The sequence below is a fragment of the Ailuropoda melanoleuca genome, chromosome 5 (assembly GCF_002007445.2).
Source record: "Ailuropoda melanoleuca isolate Jingjing chromosome 5, ASM200744v2, whole genome shotgun sequence".
Taxonomy (NCBI): domain Eukaryota; kingdom Metazoa; phylum Chordata; class Mammalia; order Carnivora; family Ursidae; genus Ailuropoda; species Ailuropoda melanoleuca.
The window spans coordinates 1,439,980-1,462,684 of record NC_048222.1 but is presented as its reverse complement, the minus strand read 5'-3'; the positions used below and the strand labels follow the sequence as shown (position 1 = coordinate 1,462,684).

At 43.9% G+C, this 22,705-nt stretch overlaps 4 non-coding genes across 4 annotated transcripts; 3 read left to right on the top strand and 1 right to left on the bottom strand.

Annotated features, from left to right (window-relative positions):
• Nucleotides 1–82, top strand: TRNAS-AGA. The gene has a single exon. It is a non-coding gene; the product is annotated as a tRNA-Ser (tRNA).
• Nucleotides 83–13,589: 13,507 nt separating this feature from the next.
• On the top strand, nucleotides 13,590–13,671 carry TRNAS-AGA. Its single transcript has one exon. It is a non-coding gene; the product is annotated as a tRNA-Ser (tRNA).
• A 4,871-nt stretch (nucleotides 13,672–18,542) lies between these two features.
• Nucleotides 18,543–18,614, top strand: TRNAD-GUC. Its single transcript has one exon. It is a non-coding gene; the product is annotated as a tRNA-Asp (tRNA).
• A 4,009-nt stretch (nucleotides 18,615–22,623) lies between these two features.
• On the bottom strand, nucleotides 22,624–22,705 carry TRNAS-UGA. Its single transcript has one exon. It is a non-coding gene; the product is annotated as a tRNA-Ser (tRNA).

Below are 22,705 nucleotides of genomic sequence, written 5' to 3'. Positions count from 1 at the left end.
GTAGTCGTGGCCGAGTGGTTAAGGCGATGGACTAGAAATCCATTGGGGTCTCCCCGCGCAGGTTCGAATCCTGCCGACTACGGCGTGTTTTTCTGCGGCTGGAAGTCTCCTCGAAGAGAAAGGCCGGTCTGGAGTCCGAGTCCGGGCTCGGGACGCCGCGCAGGAAGCACGGGGCTGGGGCTCTGCTGCTCTAACCCCTCAAAGAGCGGGACTCCCGCGCCTGCGAGCGGTCCTCGGCCCTCTTTTCCTTGGGAGACCTGCCTGAAGCTTTAGTGGAGTCGGTCAGGTTAGCCACTCCCTCCCGCATGGCGAGTGTAGACACGTGCCCAGGTGCCTGGGACCAACGGCCACGTTCCTTTTATTAGTCCCCTCCATCCTCACGCCTCAGACGTGTGGCCGGGCTGCGTGCTCTGCGGCCGGGAGGGGGCCCTGCTCGGCCGCGGGCGTCCACCTGCCGCCCCAGGGCACTAGGACCCAAGGCGGCCGTGGGTGGCACCCACTAGCGCTCAGGTCCGGGATAGGCGAGGAGCGGAAGGAATCCAAGGAGGACGATGGCTTCCCTGCAGGAGCGGCGCCAGCGAGCCGCCTCTGACCACGTGGTTGACGGGGGTGACCAATCAGAATTACATCCAGATGTGACACGCTCAGGAGGGCTCAAAAATGTGTAATCTGAATCTGATCAGAGGAAACCTCAGACAAACCCAAATGAAGGGCCTTTCTACAAAATAACTGAATTGTACTCCTCAAAAATAGCACTATTATGAAACACAAGGAAAGACTAAGTATTTCACATTTAAAATGACAATGCAACACATCTGGGATTTTCTTTTGCTGTGCAGGGCATTATTGGAACAAATGGTGAAATCTGAGTAAAGCACATAGGTTAAATAATTTTATCAGTGGTAATTTCTGAATGCCTTAATTGTTCTTTTGTTATGTAAAACAATGCCTTTAAGAAAATACTGAGATATTTAATGTGCTTTCAAACTCAAGTCTCCTACAGTTGCAAAAAAAAGGGTGTATATAAATATATATACACTGCACGACTGTCAGCCGCCAGTTTATTCTTCAGTAACTACTGCACAGGAGGGTGCCCCCTTCTTTTCACCTAACACTGAATTTCCTTTGTCTCTCTTACTTCTTTTCTTCATAGGCAACATATTCCTTTTTTATGGAGGAAATACGATTTGTCAAGGATAAGAACCAGGAAGGCATTGATAAGCAATCCATGCAGGCAGAGCTTGAAGGCCTACAATCCTTGAGAGAAGGGAAACATGATATGAGGTTCACAAGGGCTTCCCCTTGAGGACATGTTCTATTTTGCAGCATTTTGGAATAGAGCAAAGAAGTCAATGGCTATGATAACAGAACAGAAGGCAAGCTGAGGACAAAGCAGAAACTGACACCCTGCAACCCCCCCCCCACCGGATGTACGTGACATTCCTCAGGCACTCCAGGCTGCCCTAAAGGACAAAGAAATAGTTAACCTATAGACACCACAATCCAGCAAGACCTGAGTTTCCCTCAGTTTACAAATGTCTTAGCAGTTTACAATAATGAAGCATTTCTATCAACCTAGCTTCCAGAAGGACATGTAAATACAATTAAATGTCCTTATAATCTGCAGCCTCCAGGAAGTTCCCAACCATCTTCATGTGAATGCCTTACTAGAGGGAAAAACAATCTTAACTTGACAATGGCAAGGCCTCCGGTATCCTGTACTTTCTCAACCTCCCTGTTTCCTCACCTCCCCCAACCCCGTGGTATATAACAGCCACCTCTCACAACCCCGGTGCAGCAGCTCTTTCTGCCCACAAGTCCTGTCCCCGTGCTTTAATAAGCCAACAATTTTGCACCAAAGACGCCTCAAGAATTCTTTCTTGGTCGTAGGCTCTGGACTCCACCCACCAAACCTCACCGATATTCCACAACCTCATCGCTAGGATATCTGAATTGTCCAATTCCATTAAAGAAATTGAATCTACAATTTAAAAAGTCATTCATAAAAACCTCTAGGCCTAAATAGATTCACTTGTGATTTCTTCTATGCAAAGAGAGATAAAATCAATCTTACAGGAACCCTTTCAGAGAATAGAAAAAGAACTTTCAACTCATTTTATGAGACTAACAAAACCTGAAAAGAGATTATGAGAACATTACATGCCACTATCTCTTATAAACAAACTCAAAACTGTTAACTAAAATATTAGCAAATCAAATCAAGCATATTTTCATAAAAAGCTAAAATATCATGACCAAATGGGATTTATTCTAGAAATTCAAGATTTTTTTTTAAGATTTTATTTATTTATTTATTTATTTATTTGACAGAGAGACAGAGAGCACAAGCAGGGGGAGCAGCAGGCAGAGGGAGCAGGAGAAGCAGATTTCCCGCTGAGCAAGGAGCCAGGATGTGGGACTCGATCCCAGGACCCTGGGATCATGACCTGAGCTGAAGGCAGACGCTTAACTGACTGAGCCACCTAGGCATCCTTAGAAATTCAAGATTGATTTAACATTTTAAAAATGTAATTTATCGCATCAATAGACTATAAGAACCAAATGATCATCTTAGTAGACATGAAAAACCATTTGATAAAATTCAATATCAATTCATGATAAAAACAAAAAATGCTGAATAGAGGGGAATTTCTTTAGTCTAACTATAAAATAAAATACCTACGACGAACCCAAGTTTGGGAACATGACAAAGATGTCTGTATCATTTCTTCTACTCAACATGGTGCTAGAAGTAAAATCTAGCACAATAAAACAAGAATAATTTATATTAATATTGGGAAATAAAGCCTTCATTATTAGAAGATAACTTGATTATGAATGTGCAAAACTGAGAAGAATCTAAAAACTATTGGAATTAATAGTTAAACGAATCTAGTTACTTACTATTAGCTACTATTTAGAAGGTTATTGCCTTCGTGGTCAATATATAAAATATCAAATGTATAAATATATTCTAGCAACAAGCAAGTGAAAATAAAATTTTCTAAATTCCATTTTCAATAGCATTACAAACATTACCTAGGAATAAGTCTGAAAAAAGTGTGCAACTACATTAAAAATGACAAAACATTGTTGGGATAAATTAAAGAAGACCTAAAGAAGTGATATTCGAGGTTCATATGTGGGATGACTCAATAGTGTTAGGAAGTCAATTCTTCTTAAATTGATCAAGAGAGTCAATAAAATCTCAATCAAAATCTCAGAAAGTATTCTTGTAGAAACTAATTTTGAAATACTGTATTTGAAAATGCAAAGAAACTTGAAAAGTCAAGTCCATATTGAAGAAGACTTCAGTAACTAGAAGACTTGTGCTACCAATTTACAAAATAGGTCTTAGATAAATTTAGTCAAGCAAGAGTGGTCTTTTTAATAAATGATGATACAACATTGTGATAGAATAAAATTAACCTTGACTTCCTACTTCACATCATAAATTATAAACACATTCTAAACAAAACGATTTCATGGTAAACCTAAACTGTCATGTGAAAGAAAAAAACAACCCAGTTTCTAGGAGAAAAACAGTAGAATATCTTCATAGGCTTGGGCTAGACACAGATTTCTCAAACAGAACATAAAGAATCCAAATCATAAGATAAGTTGATGAGCTAGACACTTTAAATGAAGGATGTATTGGTTGCAAGAGACCCCATTTAAAAAGTGAAAGAACAAGCCACGGACTGGGAGGAGGTACTGATAATATACGTGTGTAGTATATACACACCCGTCAAGTGACGGACACCCGTATACAACACCCGTATACAACACCCATATACAACACCCGTATATAACATCCATATATATATCGAAGAGCCTCTACAAATCAATGAGAACAGACAACCCAATTTGAAAATGGGCAAAGGACTTGGCACTTTATAAAAAAAGATGCAAAATGGTCCATAAGCATATGAAAAGATACTCAACATCATTAGTCATGAGAGGAATGCAAATCAAAACCAAAATTACATAGCACTGCACACCCACCCGAGCGGCTAATATTTAAAGCTCTGACAATACAAATTGGTGGTAAGTGCATTTTTCACATTGTTAGAAGTATAAATTTGTATAACCACTTAGAAAAAATGTTTCACCATACCTACAAAAGCTAAACATAATGTCCTTGTAACCCAGGTATCACACTACTTATAAGCAGCATACACAGACGTACGTGCATACTCAAACAACTTCATTTGTAATAGTCAAACTCTGGAACCACCTCAGTCTGTCAGCGGCAGAATGGAAACAGAGACGAGCATACAGTCTGCATGAAGACAACTAGTGACACAAGAACACGGCTGGGTCTCATAGACGCAGTGGCACTCAAAAAAAGACACAGAAGAGTACACACGAATAAGAAGGACAGAAACAGCAAAATTAATGTATGATGACGGAGTGCTTGTCCTTGGAGGGAGGGCACGCACAGACCGGGATAAGACTAATGAGAGCCTCTTAAACTGCCAGTCACGGTGACTGTCACACAGGTGTAAGTGAAAACTGGTCAAACTGCATAGTTCAGATTTGTGCTCTTTACGGTATATAAATTATACCTAAATTTAGAAAATGAGAAAAATTAAGGCAAAATAAAGGTGGTGTAACTTAAACAAAAGCCAGGAGAATTCTTCATTAGAAGATATCCATTACGAGACATAATAAAGGGTATTCTTAAGGCCAAAGAAAAACAAAAAATCTGGAACTTATACTTAATAGGTGAATTAACGTGTTAGCTAGTTTCATGGTCAATATATAAAATACAAGTGTATTTATATGTTCCAACATGAAGTGAAAATTAAAAATTTAAAGTTCCAATTTCAGTACCCTCGAAAATGTAAACTTCCTAGAAGTAAATCTAATAAAAGATGAGCACGATCTCTACACTGAAATTCTCAATGTATAATTGAAAACTAATCCAGAAGAAGTAGGATAACTGAAATACTTATTAATCCAAAAACAGGCAAGGGAGCAGGAATGGGAGAACAAGGAACAAACTGGCAAAAATAAAAGAATAGGAGGCAAACTCAACTAAATACTTATCTTTAACATAAGTAGACTAAATATTTTAAAATGGGAAAAAATTTACCCCAAACTATATGCTTTTTATAAGGCATACAATTTAAGCATACGAATTTTTAAGAAGAATGTAAGACATACAATAACCAAAAAAGACCAGAACCACTTCAATGATAATAATTTGAACTTATAGCCTTTAAGACAGAAGCAATACTAAAAATAATAAAGCTATTTCATAATCTCCAGGGTCAATTTAGTAAGAAGATGTTACAATCCTATGTTTGTACACACATAATAACAGCTTCAAAGTATAGAAAACAAAAGACTGACAGAGCTGAATGGAGAAACACAAAATCCAAAATCACAGCTGAATGCTTCGATGCTTCTGTAGCAATAACGAATGGCACAGACAAAAATTTAGCAGGGAAATTAAGTAAAATTTAGCAAAAAAGTTTTAAGCAACTGGATTAATACTATACCTAACTGCAGAATGCCTTAGTTTTTGAGGAACACAGGAAACATTTAACAAAATCCCCACATGCTGAGCATAATGCGAGTCTCAACAAATTTCAAAAGACTGAGATCACGTAAAATATGTTCAGCACAGTATAATTACGTGAACATCGATTTCCAAAACAACCACAAATGGAAAATCCTCAAATGTTATAAAATGAAGTGACAGAATACAAAATAATCTTATGGATCAAAGAAGTTTAAAAAACTATAAAATATTTTTAACTGAACAATAATGAAAATAGGATATATCACTTTAGCTCCAAATATATTAAAAGAGCAGAAAAAGTGAAAGGTAATGATTTAAGCTTTTATCTCAAGAGCCTAGCTTTAAAAACCCAGTAAATTAAACCTTTAAAAGTTAGAAGGAAAAAATAATAATGGCTACAATCGCTGAAAAAGAAAGAAAAAACAGAGGAAATTAATAGAACAGAGCTTTACTTTTTACATAGTAATATTGTTACCCCAAATTAGGACTAACTTCGTTTAAGGGGGAAACAATTATAAAAAAGGGGACAACATTAAAGATCTTACCGATACCAAGATCAGAGCGAAAGGATAGAATGGTTTCTGGGAAATAAATCTGACGATAGAGGACAAATTATAGGTTCCTTCACAAGCATGACTTACCAAAGCGGGCACAAAAAGAAATTAAAAGTTCAAATAGTCTGAACTCTATTAAAGAAATTAAAATCATAATTACTCTCTGTATTAGTTTGCTGTGGTTGCCATTACAAAATAACAAGAATCAGAACAACAGAAATGTATTTTCTCACAGTTCTTGACGTGAGAAGTCGAAGGTCAAGGTGCAGGTTTGGTTGATCCTGAGGCCTCTCCCCTTGGCTTGCAGAGAGCCACTTTCTCCTATGTGAGGGCCACTCTGTCCTTATATGGTCTTTTTTCTGTCGCTTATCTCTGGTGTCTCTTTGTGTCCAAATTTCTTCTTCCTATAACAATACCAGTCAGAATGAATTAGTGCCCATGCTACCAGCCTCATTTTAACTCAGTTACCTTTTTAAAGGTCCTATCTCGGGGCATCTGGGTGGCACAGTGGTTAACCGTCTGCCTTTGGCTCAGTGCGTGATCCCGCCGTTAAGGGATCGAGCCCCACATCAGGCTCCTCTGCTATGAGCCTGCTTCTTCCTCTCCCACTCCCCCTGCTTGTGTTCCCTCTTTCGCTGGCTGTCTCTCTCTCTGTCGAATAAATAAATAAAATCTTTAATAAATAAATAAATAAATAAATAAAGGCCCTATCTCCAATTATAGTCGTGTTGTGGGGCACTGGGGGTTAGGTCTTCAGCATCTGAATTTGGGAGGGAACACAATTCAGCTTATAACACCTTTTGGCAAAGCAAACACTATGCAAAAATGGCTTCACTGTTCAAATCTTAAAACATTAAGGAAGAGCTAATACCATACATAAAATCTTTCAGGAAACAGAAAAAGTAAAAACATTTCCTAACTCTTTTAATGAGGCCAGAATAATCTTCATACTAAAATTTGACAAGGATGTTACTAGAGAGGAAATTATAGGTCAATCTATGTGTTAAACATTCTAGATGCAAAACTCCTAAATAAAATAATAGCAATCAGATCCAGTAATGATTTACCAGTAATCCAATAATATACAACAGTCAAAAGTAAAGATATGATGTTTATCTTAGTAATATGAAATTTGTCTAATATAAAAATCAATCACCTTAAATGTATTACAAAGAGTAAGAGAAAAAAATCAAATGATCATAGCATTCAACAAAATTCAACACCACTCGTTGAAAACTTTCACCAGTCTAGGAATAAAAAGGAGATTTTTTTTTTTAAGATTTTATTTATTTATTCAACAGAGATAGAGACAGCCAGCGAGAGAGGGAACACAAGCAGGGGGAGTGGGAGAGGAAGAAGCAGGCTCATAGCAGAGGAGCCTGATGTGGGGCTCGATCCCATAACTCCGGGATCACGCCCTGAGTTGAAGGCAGACGCTTAACCGCTGTGCCACCCAGGCACCCCAGAAAGGAGATTTCTTAATCGCATGATGAATATATACAATATCCTACATCTAACATCCTGATAATAGTAAATATTTTTTAAATTAATTAATTTATTTAAAAGTAACCTCTACACTCAATGTAGGGCTTGAACTCACAACCCAGAGATCAAGAGTTGCACGCTCCACCAACTGAGCTAGCCAGGCACCACCACCCTTGATTAACGTAAATATTTAACACTTTCTCCCAGATACTGGGACAAAGATAAGCATGACCACTATTATCACTGCTCTTCGAAATTGTACTGGGGATCTTAGACCATGAAATAAGACATGACAAAGCATTAAAAGATATTAAGATTAGAAATGAGGAAATAAGACTGTCCTCATTTGCAGATGATGATTAAGTGCTTGGAAAAACCCCTAAATCTACAAATTATTAGAACTAATAAGTAAAAATAGCAAATTTGCTGGATACAAAACCCAATATTCAAATGTATGTTGTATTCATATATACTGGCAAAAACAATTTTTTAAATATCATTTACAATAGCAAGAAAACTATGAATAACCTAATAATAAATCCAATAATAAATGTAATTAAAATGTATAAGAGTGCTACATTAGTTCCAAATCACTGTGCAGAGAATCTTAAAATTTATCTAAATAAATGAAAGGATATACCATATTCATAAATTGAAAGACACAGATTCAATGTAATTGAAATAAAATATTCAAACAGGACTTTTCGTAGAATTGACAAACTATCTCTAAAGTGTAATTGTGAGTGGAAAGGACCTAGTATAGTCAAGGAAATCTTGCAGAAGAACAAATCTGAGGACTTTCACTACCACATAACAAGATTTATTCTAAAGCTATACTGATTAAGAAAGTGTGTTACTATGGGCAGAAGGCATGAACAGACATTTCTCCAAAGACGACATACAAATGGCCAACAGATACATGAAAAACTGCTCAACATCACTCGGCATCAGGGAAACACAAATCAAAACCACAATGAGATATCACCTCACACCTGTCAGAATGGCTGAAATTAACAAGTCAGGTAACAACAGATGTTGGCAAGGATGTGGAGAAAGGGGGTCCCTCCTGTACTGTTGGTGGGAATGCAAGCTGGTACAGCCACTCTGGAAAACAGTGTGGAGGTTCCTCAAAAAATTGAAAATAGAGCTACCCTATGAGCCAGCAATTGCACTACTAGGCGTTTACCCCAAAGATACAAATGTAGTGATCCGAAAGGGGCACCTGCACCCCAATGTTTATAGCAGCAATGTCCTCAGTGGCCAAACTATGGAAAGAGCCCAGACGTCCATCAACTGAATGGATAAAGAAGATGTGGTATATATACACAATGGAATATTATGCAGCCATCAAAAAATGAAATCTTGCCATTTGCAACAATGTGGATGGAACTAGAGGGTATTATGCTAAGCGAAATGAGTCAATCAGAGAAAAACAATTATCATATGATCTCATGATATGTGGAATTTAAGAAACAAGGCAGAGGATCATAGGGGAAAGAAAAAATGAAACAAGATGAAACCAGAGAGGGAGATGAACCACAAGAGACTCTTAATCATAGGAAACAACCTAAGGGTTGCTGGAGGGGAGGGGGGTGAGGGGATGGGGTAACTGGGTTATGGACATTGGGAAAGCTATGTGTTGTAATGAGCACTGGGTATTATACAAGTCTGATGAATCACAGACCTGTACCCCTGAAACAAATAATACATTATATGTTAATTAATTGAATTTAAATTAAAAAAAAAGAAATCTTGCCATTTGCAGTGATGTGGATGGAACTAGAGGGTATTATGCTAAGCGAAATAAGTCAATCAGAGAAAGACAATTATCATATGATCTCATTCATATGTGGAATTTAAGAAACAAACCAGAGGAGCATAGGAGAAGAGAGGAAAAAATAAAACAAGATGAAATCATAGAGGGAGACAAACCATAAGAAACTCTTAATCATATTGAGGGTGGCTGAAGGGGAGGCATGGGGGGTTGGGGTAACTGGGTGATGGGCATTAAGGAGGGCACGTGATGTAATGAGCACTGGGTACTATATAAGACTGATGGATCACTGACCTCTATCTCTGAAGCTAATAATACATTATATGTTAATTAATTGAATTTAAATAAAAAAAATTAAGAGTGTGACTGGCATAAAGGCAGATAAAAAGATCAATGGAACAAAGTAGATATGCCTATACAAAACCACAGATAATAAAGTGCGGGGCAAATGATAGATTTTTCAAACAGCAGAGCTGAGTCAACTGGACATACAAAGGGAAACAATGTGGACATATATCTCTTCTGTAAACTATCCCTTAAGCTAATTCAAGATGTATGAAAGACATAACTATGTAAGCTAAAACAATAAATGTTATAGAGGAAAACAGGAGACTAACTTCATGAGCTTTGGGTTAGCAAAGATTTCCTGTTTAATAAGCAGAAAAAGCAATAACCATAAAAATTGATAAATCGGACTTCCTTAAACTTCAACACATCCGAAGACACCATTAACAGGATGAAAAGGCACAGAGTGGGAGGAGATGTTTGTCATACACATATTTGGCAAAAAAAATCTGTCTAGAATATATAAGGAACTCCTTAAAATCAATAAGAAAAAAAAGACTACAGGAAATAAATCGGATGGTGGGAATCCGGGTGGAATCCCGGGGACAGTGGCTGAAAAGCTGGCCGCTAACAGCGAGGGCCCTTCCAAGGCGGCCGTCAGCACCCGTCGGTGCGATACCGATGCCTGATTTTGAATTCTCCGGGAAGGCAGAGCACGGCGGCTTCAGCGTCTAGACAGGCTGGAGATCAGCAGTAGCCGTCCAGCTCCACCTTCCGAGCCTGCCCGTACCACAGGGGCAAGAAGGTCGAGAGCACATTTCCTCGGTTCCCTGGCAAGTCGGTCCCGGGGGCGCTTCGTGCTTCCGTCCGAGGTCGCGGGTGTGGACACGCGCCGGCTCCCGGCTGACAGCGGCCGGCACCCTGGCCGCTCCGCACGGGGATGCAAAGTGCGGGGTGTCGAGGAGGCAGCGTGTGCTCCCCGACACGGGGTTCTCAAGGAGCAGTCCCCAGCGCAGCAGCGCTCGGCAGCTTGTTCAGAAATTTAAGTTACTGACTGTTCTGTGTTTTCTCCGGTTCTGTACTTGTCTCTTCGGTACCGACTAATCCAGGGCCAAGTTAACCGGAGCTTTCTGTCTCCTGCTCTCCAGAGCCCACTGCCTGGACCACCTCCTTTATCTAATGCTCACGAACCAGTGCCCTTCGTCAGCCCAGGGCCAGGTACCAGACAACTAGGGAGAGCCCTGACACCCCCAAGCTCCCTGGGATTATTCAGATTAGCCCACCCTGAACTGTTTACCCTGACCTGCCTTTCCCTTCCTGAGGAAACCCCGACAAAGACTAGGGCTCATGCTACCCCCCTGCTCTTTTTTGCTTCCTGACCAACACCGGTGCTTCCCACTGTGACCCTGGATAGTTTCTAGTTTTCAGGAGAACTGTCTCTAAGAGAACTCGAAACTCTTTCTAGGGGAACTGTGAGTATTGACCTGTCCTCTCTGAGTGACCTCTCATCACTCAGTCACCTTTATAAATTAAGACCAGGGCACAAATCACTGACCGACTTGCTTTCTGTCATGACAAATCACGTTCATGCTACAATTTGAGAACCACTGCCCTAGAAAGAACACTCTTACTGCAGAGGCCTCCAGATGCCTGAAATCAACAATTCCAGCAGCAGCTTTAAAGACTGACTTGAGAGAGAGAGAGAGAGAGACTGAGACTGCATGAGCAGGGGGGAGGGGCAGAGGAAGAGGGGAAGCAGACTCCCCGCTGAATGGGGAACCTGATGCAAGGGGGGGGGTCGATCTCAGGACCCTGAGATCAGGACCCTAGCCAAAACTAAGAAACCAAGAGTAGGATGCTTAACCGACTGAACCACCCAGCACCCCAATCTCCTACTTTCTTGACCCCCGAGACGACAGCAGCCTCTCTTGGAAGACCATTTCTGCAGGGTGGGATTAGAGCTGGCATCTCCCTCCATCCCTCTGTTGAAAAATCTTGTTAAGTTCTGTATTATTTTGTAATCCCCTTTTGCTTAAAATAGCTTGAGAGGTTTTGTTAAGTACATTTTTATTGACATACAATATAGTATCAATGCAGAAAAGCAGATAAACTGTAATTATACAGCTCAAGAAACGTTCAGAAAGTGAACACACCTATGTACCCAGCACCCCAGAATGAGAAACCACCGTTCTCAGCATCTCCAGCAGGTCCCCTCACGGACTTTCTCAGTCATAACTACCGTCAACAACCACCTTTCTGACTTCTAATATCATAAATTTGCTTTGTCTGTTTTGAACTACATATAAATAGAATCATATACATCTCTTTATGTCTGGTATCACTTTAATATGAGGTGAGATTTTTCCAATTTGTGTGCAGTTGAAATTCATTTATTCTCATTGCTCTACTATCCCTTAGTATGAAAACCGATTATTTACCCTTTCTCTTGTTGATGGACTTTGGATTGTTTCCAGCTTGGGACTAAAATGGCTAGAATGGTTTTCTTTCCTGCAGCTGAACTCCAATTCACTTTTGTCTCAATCTATTGTCCTATGCCCCCTCTTTTTCCCCCCAGTCCACACATGTCAATGGGGAGAAAAATAAAAACGGTGAAACCATCAGGGATCCCTGTTACTTTTATTCTAAGTAAAAAAGAAAAAAATCGATTCAACAAATTCAGTTCATATTAATTGCACCCATCTTTTTTTTTTTCCTGTGGTCTTTGAAAGCATGACACGTTTCTGTTCTTTCTTAGGTATTCAACTTCCTTCAAACTAGAGTTCCAAAGGAACTTACCTAAAATGCTGTAGGTTTGCTACAAATGTGAAGCCTGTAGACAACAGGTTCGAGCAATGGAAACTTGATCAAGGCACGAGGGCCCACAGTGACCACCTGGGTGAATGCAGACAGGCCCATCAGCTGACCCACTGCAAAACACCCGGAGGCCCCCGCGGGCAAAGGTCTACTTACAACCAGGCACAGTTACCAACAAGCGAAAATTCCAGACATCCCCATACCTCCTCACTTTCCCATTTTTTAAATTTATTTATTGGAGAGAGAGTGCGAGAGCACACTAGGGGGTGGGGGGAGGGGCAGAGAGAGAATCCCAAGCAGCCTCCATGCTCAGCTCGGAACCCCTTGGGGCTCCATCTCACGACCCTGAGATCATGACCTCTGCTGAGATCAAGAGTCCAGGGAGCTTAACTGACTGAGCCACTCAGGCGCCCCTCACTTTCCCATTTTGAATACAGCCCCCACCCACGGCCTCCTTGCAGCCAGTCTCTCCTCTTCTGTCCTGTACCCCCCACCCCGTTGTATTCTATCGCCCTTGTTCGGCCTCAGGTGAATCTTTTCACCGCCTGCGCCGCCACCTGGAATACATTTGTCCTCCGTCTTCAAAACATTAGATTCAGACCTTCCCAGCAGGATAGACAAATATCAGTTTCAAGACTTGGGGAAACACTGTGACAGAGAAACTAAGGTCCAGACGTAAGAGGAAAACCAAAGCCTGTTGCGTTGGTTAAATTTGGCTAAGTAGCCCCTGCGTGGGGCCAAAGAAACTAACGGCTGAGCCACATGCTGCGGGGGCTGCATCACTTTGAGCGCCCCCCACCCGGGACACAAAGCAGCGGAAGCAGTCCCCTGCCTGGGGCCCCCCTGGAACCCGCCTGGCGCGGGGTCCCCAGGGAGGAGCGCGGGCGCAGAAGGAGACGGTTCGGCCCTGGGGCCCGGGCGCCCGCAGGTCTGCCGCCGGGGAATTGCGCTCGGAGCAGGCAGGGGTCACCTGAACTCACCTGGGACTGCTGGCGGCGCTGGGGCTCCCGGGTCCGGGGGTCCGGGGTCCCGGGTGGGCCGCTCTCCTCCCACAGCGCCTTCCCCCGCCGCGCGGCCGCGAGCTCTGGCGCGTTGGTGCGCGCGGCCCCGGAGCTCCACGGGAGCGAGCGTGCGCTCCCACCTGCGTGTAGTGGTGGCCGAGCGGTTAAGGCGACGGGCTAGAAATCCGTTGGGGTCTCCCCGCGCAGGTTCGAGTCCTGCCGACTACGGCGTGTTTTCCTGCGACCCCCTAAGGTTGCCCCGGCAGGACTGCAGGGGGACCCCGGTGACCGAGTGCCCGGCACAGTCCCTCACTTGTAACTTTGCTGTGTCCTGCGGTGGTTTTTTAAACAATTACCTGAACACACGAAACTAAAGAAAGCCAACCGACCAAGTTATTCTTTGAGCGAAACGCGGGGCTCGCGATGCCGCCTCTCTGCTGTCCTTGAACCCCCCCTCCCCGGATTTTCCTCTCCACGCGCGCCCTGTGGCCAGAACACGGCTGTCACTGGGAAAACCAGCCCCGTGAGACCCCAGGCCGGGCTGGGTTTGCAGGAGTCGCACCCGAGGTGTGGCGCTTACCTCCAGCCACAGAGCCACCACGCGGTCCGGGGACACCGCCGGGCCTCGCCGTCCCCGGGGCGCGGGCGTCCCCTCCCGGGCGTGTGCGTGCGCCTCCCGTCCAATCTCGTGGCGCCGACGAACCGTGCTTGCTTTTCCACTCACATATTACCTTACTTCTTCCTTTACCTTATTTTTTTTTCTAGAAGCGAAACGCATAAATCATATGATGGGTATACAAAAGGAGAATCGTACTTTGACCGTGGAGAGCCGTGGCAGGCACCGCGTTAATCAGTTGCTCAGAGTTCGCATCTCCAGTATCGGAACAATCATCATCACGTGCCTCCCAGCGATGAACCTCATTTGTGTGGCTTTCTGCTAAAAGCGCGTGATCTGAATTTAACTCTCAGGAAACATCAGACAAACTCAGGTGTAGGGGGCATTCTACAAAATACCTGCCCGACTTGGGTTTTTTTTAATGCCAATGAAATGGGGGCGCCTGGGTGGCTCAGTCGGTTGGGCTGGGCGTCTGCCTTCCGCTCAGGTCGTGACCCCAGGGTCCTGGGATTGAGCCCCCAACCCCGCCCTGCTTGGCAGGGCGTCTGCTTCTCCCACTCCCTCTGCTGCTCCCCCCCCCTCCCCGCTTGTGCTCTCTCTTGGTCAAACAGGTAAAATCTTTATAAATAAATAAATATCAAGGAAATGAAAGACAAAGAGTGGGGAGCTTTCCAGATTCAAGGACTAAGGAGACACGACAAGTAGATGCAATCTCCTTTTCTTAAAATAAAGGATCCATGCAATTGACCAAACATTAACAAGGTCTGTAAATTAAGAGTTTTAATCCTGATTTCCTAATTGTTCTGTGGATAGGAAAGAGAAGGTTCCTGTTTTTAGAAAACACTGAAATACTTAGGGGTAAAGGGACATCTTGTCTGAAACTCACTCTCAGTACCTAAGGGAAAAAATTATATATGTGTAAATCTGTCTCTATTGAAAAAATAAAGCACATGTCATAAGTTGTTAACATTTGGTGAATATAGATGAAGGATTTATGAAAATTCTTTGTCCTATTCTTTCAACTTCTCCATAAATTAGAAATTATGTCAAAATAAAAAGTTGAACGAAGAAAAGCCAATAGATCAATTAATTTAAAAAAAATAATGCTCATTGAAATAAAAACCCAAGCACAATTTGAACATAAGATGTAACAGGTGATGAGGAAATTATTAAATATGAAAGAATAGTATGCAGAATTCTATAGTAAGCAAGGAAATTGATACACATTGTTTTTAATGACTGATATTTAGGATAAAGACACAAGATGCAAGTATCACACTGCAGTATCACGCATGATTGAAGGGTGAATATAATCAAATCATTCTGCCGTCCCATGATTTTGTATCAGGAAAAAATGAGAAGTGCGTTGAATGGCAGAGTGTTACATCAGCTTTCTTCCCCTCCCCCCAAGATTTTATTTATTTATTTAAGAGGGAGAGAGCATGAGCAGGGAGAGGGGCAGAGAGAGAAGCAGGCTCACAGCTGAGCAGGGAGCCCACCATGGGACTCGATCCCACAATCCTGAGATCGTGATCGGAGCGGAAGGCAGACACTTCACCACTGAGCCACCCAGGTGCCCCATCTATGAATTCATCATCCAAGTTCATAATCAAGAAACACCCTTCTAGGACAAAAATAGACCTGAAGTTTTAATAACATTTTAAATGAAACATTAATTATTACAATGACGTTATTTAAATGTTAGTGGGGAAAGCGTAAATGAGTGTTGCTGTGCGGCAGGGGTACCCGCTAAATTATTTCTTCAGTCCCTCTGGTTCACATTTGAAGTAATATGTGGATGCCCACTTTCAGCTAAGATTAAACTTATTGTTTCTGTTTCTTCTTTTCATTATAGACCATATACAAAATGCATATATGTATAACAAGTGGAAATTAAAATTCAAATATTTCATTTGCAGCCAAAACTTAAACATCTAGGAATAAATCTAACAAAAGATGTGCAGGAACCTGCATTAAAAATACAAAATATTGCTGGTGGAAATGAAATGGAGGGAAATACTATGTTTATTTTCTGAAAGACTCGATTTTATCAAAATGACGACTATTTCCAAATTGATCAATAGATTCAATAAAATCCCAATCAACCCCCAAATATGTATTTTATGGAAATTAACTAACTGTTTTAAAAACACATTTGGAATTGTAGAGCAACTTAAAAAACAAGAAGCTATTGGAGAAGACAGCAAAGTTGGAAGACTGGTACAATATATGTATCAAGATATATGTAATTACTTATAAATCTGCAGTAATTAAGACAGTGTACTATTGATTATTACATATGTAAATACCAAAACATTATCTTCATATTTATATCAACTTGGCCAGGTAGAACTACATTCCCCAGAACTCCCTTTTCTAGATGTTTCTGATTGGATGGTCCCCAAGAGCCAGTCTTGTTGGGGATTTGGAGGGAGGAGTCAAGTGGCCGCCATTTTGTAGTTCCCTCTGAGTCCTGCGCTGACTTTCCTGCTCTGGAGGCCGCGGCTGGGCGTGCCCCGGCCCACCTTCCCCTGGACCCTCCTTCAGCCTCCCCTTCCTCGGGTAAAAGTGTGTGTTTAGCTCTAAATGAAGAGCCCTGGCTTCATTTAGAAGGACAGCAGGACAGAAGGACACCTGCACCAAAGTAACACAGATTTCAGTCCGAACTAAGATGCCTTCATCCCGACGTTCAGTAGCCCGGACTTCTCTTCTCTGCACGTGCTTCTGTGTGTAAATGAGGGTGGTGGGACTTCATGGAACTGTTCCGAGGGTTTAACGAAGTTACTGATCAGAAGTCACTTTCTGTAACTTTCTGTCTATACTTCTGTGAAGGATAGAGGTGGTAGATATCAGATCAATTTTTTTACGCGATCAATTTCCATGCCACACCACACCTTGTTTCTTCAAACAGATGACAAGTGATGTCGAATCATCCTATAATTTTGAAGGAAGTGTGGACACTTTAAATCCAAATGCAAGGAAATACTATACTTTGCCTCCAGATTTGAAAGAGAGAGAAAAGCTGAAAGAAGAAAACAAGGAGTAGCTATGATTCCAACGCCCCAGGGAAGTTAGCGTTCAGTTTTTGTTGACACATCCAGTTTTCTAATGTAAGAGTATGTAGTGGCATATTGATTTAAACCTGTTTTTCCATTTTTATATTTTCCCATTATATAAATAATGCAGAAAGCAATGACTATTATGAAAAATTTAAAGAATACAAAAGTACTTTAAACAGACATTTTTATCGCTCACTTCCATTCCACTTCCTTGCGTTGTTAGATTCGCGAGTATCCCATCAGATTTTTTTAAAAATGTACTTGTTTAATTTGGAGTTTCATTTTATATAAATGGGACTATTTGTATTTGTGGTTTTGTGTATTTGGGTTCGCGCACGTTTTCCAGGTAAAACGATAGCGCTCTCAGTGTTCGACGGCTCCGTGGTGCCCCGAGATGCGAACAGCATCATCCTGATGCCTTAATGAGGAACACGATTCCCTCCCGGCGCAGACGAAGCTGCCGTGGGCCCTGTAACCCGCGCCTCGCTAGCTGCTTAGCCGCTCCCGTGGTCAAACACCACCTCCCACTCCCTCCCAAGTGTGGTCGTGGGCGGCCAGCTCTGGCGGAGGACGAGGTGCTCAAGGGCCCTGGACGCGCGGGGTGGAAGTGAGGGCCCGCTCAGCCGGGAGAAAGCGCTCGCCAGAGCCCGGGCTCGCACCACCGCGCATCCCCAGGCCGCCGGGCTCAGGCTTTGCTGGGTGACATGTCTGCTCGAAGCGCTGATGCTCGCGCGGCAAGGACTCTCATCCCAGTGCTCCCGGTTGCCCAGGCGGCACGAGAGGTTGGACTTTTTAAGTTAAAAAAAAATAAATCCCATTTTACCTGAAGGTCTGTGTTCCATTCACAAATCCGCTTCCTGGTACAGCGGGCAGGTTATCCGGGTCTGTGTCCGTCGTCAACTACAACTGGAAAAAGCTCTGAGCGTCGTGTAGTCGTGGCCGAGTGGTTAAGGCGATGGACTAGAAATCCATTGGGGTCTCCCCGCGCAGGTGAATCCTGCCGACTACGCAGGCCTCTTTTTGGGCTGGACGAGACGCGAGACGCGCGCGGTGGGGCCGGGCGGCCAGGACTGCACCGCCAGGGGGCGTCACTTTTACTACCTGGAGGAGCGGCGAGCACAGCCGGGTGCGGGGGCCTCGGGGACGGCCCGTGGGGAGCTCTCCGGGGGCGTCTCCTGCGCGGAAAGGCCCCGGAGCAGAGCGGTCGGAGGCGCCGGTGCAGCGGCCTCGGTCGTCTGCGCTCGCGGCGCGCCATCCGGTGGCGAGACCGTGCGGGGCCGCGGGCGCCGTCGGGCGGGAAGGGCGGCCCTCCGGGCGGCGCGGGCGCTTCGGGGGTGGGGTCGGCATCGCCCCGCCCAAGAGCGCAGACGTCCGCGCCTGCGGTTTCCTTTATCAGGCGTTGTTAGGAAAGCCGTCCCAGGTCCTCCTCGTTAGTATAGTGGTGAGTATCCCCGCCTGTCACGCGGGAGACCGGGGTTCGATTCCCCGACGGGGAGCAAAAACGCAACTTTTTGTGTCTACTTGCCCATTTTAGAATTCCCGCCCGTCAGCGCCGCTCTGCTTCGGATCAAATACTGTCCTCCGTCGCGCTTTCTTCTGAGAGCTGCGGGCTCTCCCCGCTGGGGACCCGGACCCCAACGGCGCGCTCCGCAGCCCTTCTCCGGTGACACCTGCCCGACAGAAGGCTGGGTCCAGGCTGCAGACTGACATGTGCAGACTCTGTCATGACGCTGTTATATTAGCCTTTTTTGGGCAGAGCACGAGGTGACGGATAGTGAGTCAACACAGACCGCAAGAGAAATCACGATAGAAGCTCACGACTCACGGGTCTTGGAGGAAGTGCGGCCGCAGGGGGAGGTCAAGGCAGAGAGCAGAGCAACGGGACCGGGGCAACCTGCCTCCATTTGGGTCCGTGGATGGAGTGTTTGGGGGGGCTCCAGGGCTAAGGCTGGATTGGCCAATTCGAACAAAAAGAGAGGTTTGGGTGAGCTCCACAGGGGTCTCATCTAAGGACCACCCAAGGTCATGGTCCTGGGAGGCAGGGGAGACTGTTGATCACAAGGGCTGTTGGGGAAGTCCTAACAGGAACTGACATTTGCTTATGACTCTGTGGGCTGCTCTGGAGGGCAGCCCTTGTAGGAGGGCCTCGTGTCCACTAATGGCCCCTGCAGGCCACGGAAAACGGATGCCACTGTAGCCACGCCTGGAGCAGCTTAGCCAGCCTCTCATGTGGTACAGGTCCACATGGATGGGAATAAGAAAAATGAATATGAAATAGACAATCCAATAGAAAAACGGGCAGAAGAGTTCAACAGGCCCTTCACGGAAAAGGAAATCAAAATAACCGATAAACATATGAAAGGGTGACCTTCATCAGTCATCAGAAAAAGTGAAAAGTAAAACAATTCTATTTCATGACTGTATTCCTCAGAGTTCTCCAGAGAAAGAGAACCAGTGGGATGTGGGTGTATTGAGAGCTTTATTTTGAGGAATTGGCTCTCAAGGTTATGGTGGCAGTGGCAGGTCCAAAATCTGCATAGTGGGCAGCGGGGCGGGAGGGAGAGGTCAGGAAGAGCCGACAGGGTAGTTCAAGCCTGAAGACTACCCGCGGCGGGGACTCCCCCTTGCTGGGAGGGTCAGTCCTTTGTTCTGTTGAGGCCCCTCAACCGCACGGAGGGCAGTCTCCTTGACTCCAAGTCCACCAAGTTAAATGGTAATCTCCCAAAACACCGTGACGGAAACATCACAGAAACACAGAATAATGACTGACCACGTATCTGGGCACCGCGGCCCACCAGGCTGGCACGTAAAACTAGCCGTCACAACTGTTTTCCTATTTGAAAGGTTAAAATAAGAAAGGCAGGTGATACCAAGTGTTCTTAAGGCTGTGGAGCAGTGGACTCTTACGTGTGGCCATGCAAATGGGCTCAATCACTTGCAAAACTATTTTGGCATTAGAGGACTAAAGCTTGAACCTACACATTTACTGTGATTCCACAGTCCATCCATGAGTATATCGCCCAGCAAAAATCCCTCCTGAAGTTCACGTGAAAGACACAGATGAGAATATTCGAGACAGCACCATTTATCACAGCCCAAACCAGAAACAATCCAAGTGCCTTCGCGGACCGGGCGGACTTGAAGATTCGCCTTGACATCTGTGGCTGATTTTGAAGAGTAGAAATGGTGGGGAAATGCCTGTCAGAATGAGAGTGAAGGTGCTGGGGGACTTCTATGACCGAGGAAGCTCAGACTAAGAGTGCCCCAGAGGGGTGACACTCCAGTATTTGACACCCTGATGGCTGCTCCTTCCATCTCCCACGCCTCCTCCTCGTCCTATGTGTGTATGTGGCTGGGGGGGGGGGGGGGGGTGTTTTGTTTTGTTTTGCTTTTCTATATTAAAAAAAAACCAGCCCTGTTCCCACCTGGACCTTTTCTTTCCACTTTCTTCTGCATGCAAATCAGAGTCCTGAGTCTCTGAATTTATACTTTGTATTCCAAATCAACCAAAAAGCCCAGATAAATGTTCCTGGTCCCTGAATGTGCAGGAGAAGGTATGAAGAGAGAGGACACGGATCAGGCGTGGAGAAAGAACCTTCCGCTGGAGTCTCTAAGTTGGAAGAGATGGAGACATTGAACACTGGCAGGAGACTGTGCTGTTCAATTTGGGAGTTTTTCTTCTAACTGATCCGATTTTCATTTTTTATTGTAAAATCCCACTTCTTTACATTTGTGTTCTTTGACACTCATTTCTAGCTATCTTTGGACCAAAACAGACAAGTAATGAAATGAGAGCAAAACTTGCAAACGTGATACCATGCCACACACGACAGATAAAGTGCACAGCCCACGATGTACAAGACGAACCACCTGGCCTCAACCCCTTTGTAGCCCCTTTATTTATGGATCTCACGGCAGTCTCTAGTAACTCCACACAGACTCATGCTCCAAAGACAAGACCGCCGACTACCCCAGTCATTTATTTAGTGACATATTCTGCTCACGGTTGCCACAGATCTCCTTCCGCAATTTCTGCTCTAAAATTATCCTATGACTAATCCTGGCTCGGAAAGTCCCCTCCTTGAGGCCCTGAGACTCTTTCAGACTAAGATTCTCCCTTGCTGAGCAAGTTGAATACACCCTGTTTACCAGAATCAACAGGCTTCCCTGACTGACGGCTTCTGTGTGGGGTTCCACGTGGATTTTGCTTTTAGTCTCAAACTAGACATATTCCTGGGCTTGGCAGCCAAAGCCTTAAATCCACTTCCTGTGGTTTAACAAAACTGTCTCACTCTTAGGCTCAGGAGTTTTCAGGCTGAGAACATAGAATGGTGGTGCTCTTCTTAAGAACTAACCATTCATACGAAGCTATGGTAACAATCATTTGTTATCACTCGGAAGCAGTCGCTCTCAAATGATATTCCCCAAACTTGGGCTAGCAGAACACTTAGTGCACGATGGGTGAGAACCTCATACTCCAGACCAACCACTTAGACCTCTCTATGGAGGCAGAAATCTGAATAAGAGAGTCAGGCAGTAATTTCCAGCTATAGGCAATAGCAATGAAAGCAGCCCGGATCTGCCCCCACACCCACCCCAACTTTTGGTTCCCTGGCTATAGACACAAACTCAGAGTTCAAGCTCAGCCCTGTCCCTTACTAGCTGGGTGGCCTTGGCGCATTATTTTACTCCTATGGGTGTCAGTTTCCAGATTTATAAACTAAGGGTAATCATAGTATTCACTTCATATGAATGTTGTAAGGATCACACAAGGTAACACACATAAATCACTTGGAAATAGGTCTGTAATGCGTGTTTAATAAGTAGGAACTGATATGAAAGTCATTCCTGTGTATAAATTACAGGAGGACTCAGTCACGAACCACTGTTTTTTAAAAAGTGTGTTCCCTGTAGTATCTGCAAAAAGCAACCTCACAACCACGCTTAAGAAAGTCCTTGGTCTGGATACCATTTTATTGGAAAGTGTTGGGCAAGCCCATCTTTAGTTTCTTGTTCTGTAAAATGGGACTAATATCACCAATGTCATACGGTTATATTGGTGATAAAATCAAATGAGGTAATGCATGTAATGCCAATTCAGAGCTTGGGACATAGTAAGGATTCAAAAAAATGATAGGTGTTAAATACTGCTTTTATACATCTTGAATTCTAGATAGTAGCAACAAAAATTCCTCCACTCCAGGAGAGAATGGGGATTTGACTTTGATGCTGAGAATCCAAGTTGGCTATAACCCGTAATTGAGGAAAAGGAATAGCTTTCCTCAAATCAGGTATATTAAGTGACATTCACCCTCCCACAGAGGCACTCATCCATTTGAGACTGAGGGTCAATGTTTCAGACACAGCGGTCTTTGAAATTGGAGGAACAGATCACGGGACCCAGAGAAATAGGTAAGGTAACCGGCAACGCAGAGTCAATCAGACTAGCAGACGACTAGAACGCAGAAGTTACCGTTTTGTTTGGCGTGCGGTTCAGTTAAAAACCGTAGCCGGCAGGATTCGAACCTGCGCGGGGAGACCCCAATGGATTTCAAGTCCATCGCCTTAACCACTCGGCCACGACTAC